Source organism: Armigeres subalbatus, unplaced genomic scaffold (genome assembly GCF_024139115.2).
Source record: "Armigeres subalbatus isolate Guangzhou_Male unplaced genomic scaffold, GZ_Asu_2 Contig1248, whole genome shotgun sequence".
Lineage (NCBI taxonomy): Eukaryota > Metazoa > Arthropoda > Insecta > Diptera > Culicidae > Armigeres > Armigeres subalbatus.
Window position 1 is genome coordinate 13563 of NW_026942010.1, and position 8371 is coordinate 21933.

Sequence of the window (8371 nt, forward strand, 5' to 3'; positions counted from 1 at the left end):
TATTGGAGGGCGGAGATACAACAGGGGACATATTTTGAAATCTAAGGGTGCCCAAAACAATTAAAGGAATACGGCGTATTGTAGGGCGGAGATAAATAAATAAAATAAATAAATAAATTCTACGGGGGCGCAAAAAAGTTCAAATAATACGTTCTTGGGCCGGGAATCCCATAGAGTACTTTTTTTAAATTTAAGGAGGCTCAAAACAGTTAGAGGAATACGGGGGCGCTAAAAATGTTTGAATTTTCTAGGGGGGAGGAAAATCTCGAAGCGTACATTTTTTTCAAATCTATAGGGGCGCAAAAAAGTGAGAGGAATACATATAGAGGTGGAGATCCTACAGAGGACATATTTCTAAATCCACGGGGGCGAAAAAAAGTTCGAATAATACGTCGTTCTAGGAGAGCGGAAATCCCGTGGAGGACATATTTTTAAATCTGCAGGGGCGCAAAAAAAGTTAGAGGATCACGTATGGGAGGGCGGAGATCCTGCCGAGGATATATTTCTAAATCTACAGGGCCGCTAACAGTTCGAGTAATACGTTTTTGGGGAGCGGAAATCCCGTAGAGGACATATTTTGAAATCTACGGGGGTGCAAAAAAAGTGAGAGGAATACATATAGAGGTGGAGATCCTACAGAGGACATATTTCTAAATCCACGGGGGCGAAAAAAAGTTCGAATAATACGTCGTTCTAGGAGAGCGGAAATCCCGTGGAGGACATATTTTTAAATCTGCAGGGGCGCAAAAAAAGTTAGAGGATCACGTATGGGAGGGCGGAGATCCTGCCGAGGACATATTTCTAAATCTACAGGGGCGCTAACAGTTCGAGTAATACGTTTTTGGGGAGCGGAAATCCCGTAGAGGACATATTTTGAAATCTACGGGGGTGCAAAAAAAGTTAGAGGAATACGTATAGGAGGGCGGAGATATTTAAATAAATAAATTCTACGGGGGCGCAAAAAAGTTCAAATAATACGTTCTACATCCCGTAGAGGACTTTTTTTTAATCTAAGAAGGCGCAAATCAGTTAGAGGGATTGGTATAGGAGGGCGGAGATCCTGCAGAGGACATATTTCAAAATCTACGGTGGTGCAAAATGTTCGAATAATACGTTCTAGGGGAGCGGGAATCCCGAATAGGATACATGGAGTATATAAGGGGGAACGATTTCAGAATGGTAGGAGCAGTAAAAGCGATCTTAGAGAGCGGAAAATTTTTCAGAAGCAAATTATTTTTCGTTTCGGTGAAAAGTAAGCAAAAAAAAAATTTTTTTTTTGGTCCCGAGAGCTGGTTACTCAGTGAGTAACTTGGAGTAACCACCATGACAGCACTGATCTATGCACAGAGAGAGCATGACCGCTTGCTACAAAAAAATAACATAGAGAGAATATAATCCCTGGGAGAATGAGATAGCAAAGTGCTTGACAGTCGAGTCTTACTGGATTTCTCTCTGTATTGCACATGCGTTTCTAGCTCGGTTTCCTATCAGAAAAACTTATCTTACAATAATTAGTATACTGAAATTTTCATTATATTGTTTGAAAAGATTTCTTTTGACAGCCTAAAATGAATTGAATATCATGTTGCAAACGGCCCCTTCAATACTAAATACCAATTATCATATAATAAATGGCGTAATCTAAAAATTCTAATGGTAATTATGGTACATATTGATTTGAGTTAGCTTTAATTGAAATGTGTAAATATTGTAAATAATTGTAGACTGCAAAACATAAAATATGAAATTATTTTTCGGTCACGCATCTAAAAACAGCTAAAAACCAAATGTATTTGTTTGACGCATAAAGTTTACTGCACATTTTTGCCATTCTTCCATGTGCTTATTTTACGCTTGACTACAAATGACATGCCTTATTAACTTGTCTAATGCAAATGTCAATATCAATATCGCTTCACGGTTTATCGAACTATGCAATGTGGCACGGCAAGAATGATCATGTTGAGTAAATTCTAGAAGGAATTGGACATGTACAAGTATAATATTGGTACAGATTTGTCATATTTAAAGTCCATTTTTCGTCATTGCATCTTTTTGCAACTTGTTGCACAAACTACTATTTTGATAACTTTTTGTACGTTTATAACGAGTTGTACGAGTTGATATTGAGTTATACGTTTATCCAACCAGGCTTGTCGAGTTGGATAAATACTACGAGTGCTGAAAAAACTTAGTTTTGCAACGAGTTGCACACGCTATTTTTTGCAATGACGGAAAATGGGCTCTAATATGATAAATCTGTAACAAAACGGTACAATTTAATTTACTTCATACGATCATTATTACCAATAAATCATGTTGCTGCAAAGAACAGTCATATTCCACAATGCGTAGCTTGACAATCCATGAAGCGATAGATGAACTTGCCTTTGGAAAATTCTGATGTCATGGCCATCATTACCCAAGCTGATTCAGCAAAATGTAGTCATGTAACTACTGATCTGGTTTTTTATTATAGCATCCAAATGAGTGCTATAATGGATTTTATGTCACTCATTTGAGTTTAAAGACAAAGCTGTACATATCTATGTTTAGATTTTCAATTCTGAAATAAAAACCGGTGAAGAATTTTGTGTTATATTTTTAATTTTCGATAAAGTAAATGACAAACAATCTAATTTAGATTAGTCATGAAAGCAATAAAACAATCATCTTCATGTGACACACTAGTGCTGGCCGATTGAGTGAAATTGAGTGCCTCGACCTTTGAATCACTTAATTGGTACGACAATAGAACTGTAAAAAAAACACGTTGTTTTTCACGTAGATATGATGGAAAGATTTTTTACACCGTCCTGTAAAACCACATTTTTTAAACCACAAGTTCCGACAGTTCGATAACCCGCTTGTTATGCTTTCGCCATACAAATTTCTAGCTTCCCGCACATATACATATACACCCAGATGCTAGCAGCTGTGGGTAGAAAACCAGCGCAGCAAGCATTTCCACGTCGGAGCAGCTTCTACTATTACTATACGAAGCATAATTTGTTTTTCTCTATATTATCGTAAAACTTTATTAAAACAAGGAAAATCGATGATTTGATTATCGATTTATTCAAAGAAGTATGGGCAACCCTATACCTTCGAATGTCATCTTTTCAGCTGCATGACTGTCGCCATCGTCCCCACTGTAAACCCGGCATTACTCATTAAAGAGTATAATGGACCCATTTTTTGACGATATATGAAACTGTCAAAATAATGGGTATTTTAAAAATTTGGATAGTGGGTAATTTGTGTCCACTTTCAAGTTCAATAATTCTACCCATTAATGGGTGAAAAAATAGTTGTTTGCGACAAATCTACATAAGACTGCCGACATGAAAAGTTGACTAAAGTTAAAAGTGAGAATTATTTTAGTTTTATTTGGTTTGTATGTTTTAATATAATATAGTTTTCTATCTATTGCAGCAAATGGATTTTTTCAATCTTCGCGGACAACTGATTGTCGGAAAAGCATTAGGTCGGAGGAAAAATGTCGATGGATGAGTTCGATTGAAAATAATCGCTGGCCCGCTAAATCCCCGTGAAAAATATGCGATGGTTCCGAGAAATGCCGGAAGCATTGAAAGAGGAGGGTTATTTTCATTAACGAAATGTGCCAGCTGAATTTGTGAAGAAAGAATGCTCTCGTGGTGTATGATACTGTCATATAAAGATGTGGATTATTTATTATTGGTGAAATAAAATGATTTTATTTAATGCAAATATTCGGCAAATGTTTAATTGATTGAATTACAAATGAATTTAATTTTATTATTAGCAATTTTTAAAATGATAAAGAGTGAATTTTACCCATTGTCAACAAAAAACTTTTTCTAATAATGGGTGAAATTTACTCGTTTTTTTGACGTACAAGTTGTTTACTCATTAATGAGTAAACGTTGTTTACTCTTTTAATGAGTTGAACTATTTAACTTCATAATGGGTACTTTTTTACCCATTAAAGAGTACTTTGGCGGCACAGTGCCCATGGGATTTGCTAGAATAATCAAGAAGAAAACATGTCTAGATTCCTCTTTGCTCGCTAGATGATGTTGTTATCACCGGCAAATGGTTCGCCATTTCGTTGTATGGAAAAGCTCGAAGTGAACTGCTAAAGCTAAGCTACAGCTAATCTAAAGCTAAGCTACAGCTTAGCCAAATGCTAATGGTTCGGTATTTCGATGTAATAAAGTTAGAGCTTTCGTTATTTTCAGATAGGCTAGATGTACCAGTTGTGGCTATAGCACCAGTTGTCGCACTAGTGCTTTATATGTCAAATGTCCAATCAAATCACTGCAAACCAAGTTCATATCGATAAAGCATATTCATATGATACGATAACACCTTTGATCTCCTCCAAAACAAGCAAAGCCTAATTGTAAAAATTGATTTTGCTTAATTTTTGACGTCCTTTGCACCAGTTATCGCACTAGTGGTCCCTATTTGGCCAATCCCATAAGAAAACAATGGGATTTGCCAAATAAGGAACCAAAATTAAGAATAGTGCCACAACTGGTGCATGCGTTCCTATTATGGATTTATCAATTTTGAGGATTATAACAAATTTTTTAGTGGTTTTCACAGCTGTTCTAAGGAGCAGGAAGTAAAACCTTTCGCTTGATTTATAAAGACCACCCACATGCCTTTCACTTATTTCCTTAAAAATAGTTGTTCTTAAGTATGGCGACAATTGGTACACCCACCCTAGTTAGAAATCACAATTATGTTGCTGTTACTGCATATTTTCATGATTAGATTGAATATTTATCATTTTTTCCCCTTCATTATTTCGGTTACAATATGCGAAAACAAGTTTAATTTTCGATATGAGGATGTTGTGAACAATCGGTATACAAATAGTTGTCAAAAGACATCTAGTGGAAAATATGTGAACTAATATTTTTCTTTGCAAGAAATTTTAGTATTTTCTTTCTCTTCAGTCTATCGGAATACGGTATTAAGAGAAGAAATTTTTGGAAAGAGAAAGAGAATTTATAAATCTCTATTTGTAAAGAAATTTTTTAGTTTTTCTTGAACCTTCGGAATTCGGCTGCTGAAAGCCTACTTTCAGGAGGGGGTACCTTAATTAATGCAATAGTTTGAAAGAGTACCTCTCAAGAAAAAGGTTGAGAACCGCTACTTTAAAAGAAGGAACTATATCTTCCCTTTCCTAGAACTGAATATTGCATACATTGAGAATAGGAACCATACATATTCTCCCTTGTGTTATGCCTGACAAATGCATTATTTGAAAAAAAAACATATACTTTTTAGACTTATGAACGACAAAGTATGTAACTTCATTTGCTTTTTATTGCCTTTTTTGTGTAAAATTGTTTTTGCTCTTGAGCACTTACAATTTTGCTATTTGACTCTCCATATTTTGTAGTTTGTTTTAGTCAACGACGATCTTGCTGCTGACCCAGAGATAAAAAGATTTTAAGTGAAATAGGCAGATGATAAAAAGTCTATCAGAGTACCTTCAAGCAGTGATTTGATAGAATCTGAACTTTAATTCGAAAAAAAGTAGAGGGTTGTATCGAAGATACGACTGTAATTTGAACGTAGAATTACGTGTAGTGCGATACTGGATGCGAAATTTGATCATCAACGTTTTGTGCCGGATGGCTATTAGCCGAAATGTAGGCAATTTACTGTTAAAGTGAAATTTCAAAATTGGCTGGCGAAATTTAATTTTCCAATGGTCAAATGCATTGAATCCATTGTTTACAATAGTTGTATGGAATCCTAGAGAGTTTACCGATCGATTCATACTAAGATCTCCGGAATCTGTTGAAAAACGGCTGAGTTATTGGATTTTACTTCCTGACCTCTTTTCGTGACGGTCTTGAAATTGGAATGTTGGTATGTTGATCATCGGAGGCTTCCGGGTATATCACGCAAGCAATCAAACATACATCGACAAGTTGCAAGATGCCTTGTTGAAACAGTTGACAACTCCAGAGTTCCGTGAAGGTCTTGAGGTTACTATGAATAACTTGGCTGCGGTGTATGTCGACACGGAGAGTTCGTAAAATTAATGTGTGCCATCGACATGTTTTTCGCCATGTTTCCCAAACACCCACTATGTAAGTTGCGGTTCGGGACTCTCATTCTTTCCTACAAGGACTGCACAGGTCCTTCAGCTATTGGACACGGGTGCGAACTCATGAGTCACAGCACCAAGCTGTTCGCAAGATGGTTGATGACACCGACTCTACGGTATGACTTGAATAGGATGAACATCCCAGGACAGGAGATCACAATTCCGTACTACTATAGTGCATATATGTCTGGGCTCGGCCTCGTGGATAAGAGCCCTTATTCCGCTGCCTTGAACTGCGGCATTCATATGTTTGTACATTTGATAGGATGCGCCATCCCGTTAGCCAGGTCCGTGAATGCTATTTATTTTCAACCGAGTGGCTTGAGCGCGATCATCGACAACGCTATCCTATTCATATATGCCCACTAGGGTGGCTCAAAAAACATTTTTTCGAATTTTTTAATGGGCCGCCCTCTTATTCGGTTCTATTTGATGCCCTGATGCTCTGGACAAAATTTCAGCCAAATCGGTCAACGTTTAGGCAGTGCTAAACTCGTTGGAAGTTTATATGGAAAAATGTATGCAGAAACATCCAAAAACAGTAATTTGCAGTTGGACGGCACAATTTACGATCAAGAACCATGATACTCATTCAGTTCTTGTGGAATTAAATACAGAATGTTATGCTGAAAACCGCGAGAAGATTAGAGTTTATTACGCAAAGATATTATCATTTTACTGGAGTGTTGTAGGGGTGAATTTATTTCTTTTCAAAGGTAAAAGAAACGAAATTTGCTCAAACCCCACTTCAGAGAAATGCTAATAACTTAGCCGGGCAAACTCTAATCTTCTCGCGGTTTTCTGCATAACATTCTGTATTAAATTCTTAAAGATCTGAATGAGTATCTTAGTTCTTCATCGTAAGTTGTGCCGTCCAACTGCAATTTACTGTTTTTGGATGTGTCTACATACATTTTTGCATATAAACTTCCAACGAGTTTAGCACCGCCCAAACGTTGACCGATTTGGCTGAAATTTTGTCCACAGCATCAGGGCATCAAATAGAACCGAATAAGAGGGCGGCCCATCAAAAAAATTGGAAAAAGTTTTTCCCATACTAATTTGAGCCACCCTAATGCCCACTCATGCACAAGTTCACTGCAAATGCAGTTTTTTAAGAAGAAGGAGGCGGCATCTGTCAAGTCCATTGAGGAAGACGCGAAGCGACAAATAGAGGCAATGCGAGATCAACTAATGAGGCTGGCGGAGTAGGAAAACAATGAAGATCCTGTATCAGGGGAGGAAGAAAATAGAGAGCAGAATGCGTCTAATTTTGGTCAAACCGAGGGCGCAGGAAGCGGGGCAGGCGATATTGAAAGTGTCGGAGATGCGGAGGATGCTGACAAGGATTACTCGGATGAACCGAGGAATCGAGATGCGATCGACTGGTACCCATATATAGCAGTAAAATGTCGAGCGATCCCAGACCGTATGAAAATGATTGCAGATGGGCACAAATAAAAGATATACGTCCGGGCACAGTCGGCGAGTACGCGAAGCGGATTCAAAGTGTAGGATTCAGATCCCATTTGGGCACCTTGAATTAATTTGTGCCATGTGGCACCACCAACATAAAGTCTGTGTCTGGGAATTCCTCTATTTATAATTTTAATTGCCTATCTTCAGGCCCAAACACAGAACATTCAGATTATGGAGCATTCACAAATCCACTCAAACATTTGTCACTTATAGGTAAGATAAAATGAACCGTAACAGTGGCTGAGCGTGGTTTTATAAAAGCAAATATTGTGTTTGGTAGAGAACACTGGGTTTTAGAGAAACATTATTAAAATCTAAAACTAATCTTTCTATACAAAGTTAATTCCAGATTTTGGCATCCTAGAATAAATTTATAATGCCATAAAGAACGAGCATCACAAAAAATATTCTGAAGAGTGGTTTATGATTTTAGAAACTATAGATTCTAGAAATGATGAAAAATATAAAGACCCTCAAAACAATTTTGTAACAAATTAAACAATCCACAATAATAATAGTATTAGTTAATAATAGTAATAGTATTAATGTTATTATTAAGTTTCACAATTGATTAAAGGAATTTCAAACAGAATACAAACATTTCAAGGAGAATTCTTGATCCCGAAATGTTTCGAGTTGTTTAGAACTTTCATTTGGATACCCCAATAAATTTAAAAATTTAAGATTTAAAAATATTTTATTCATTAAACTAGATTAATAAAATAATAGTAATTTTTCTCTTTGTCTTCCATATCTATTAAATTCATAACTCTGTTT

General features: G+C 36.6%; 1 pseudogene; it reads left to right on the forward strand.

Moving 5' to 3' along the window:
- The first annotated feature begins 5867 nt into the window (after positions 1–5867).
- On the forward strand, positions 5868–7626 carry LOC134202510 (uncharacterized; annotated as a pseudogene).
- The last annotated feature ends 745 nt before the right edge of the window (positions 7627–8371 follow it).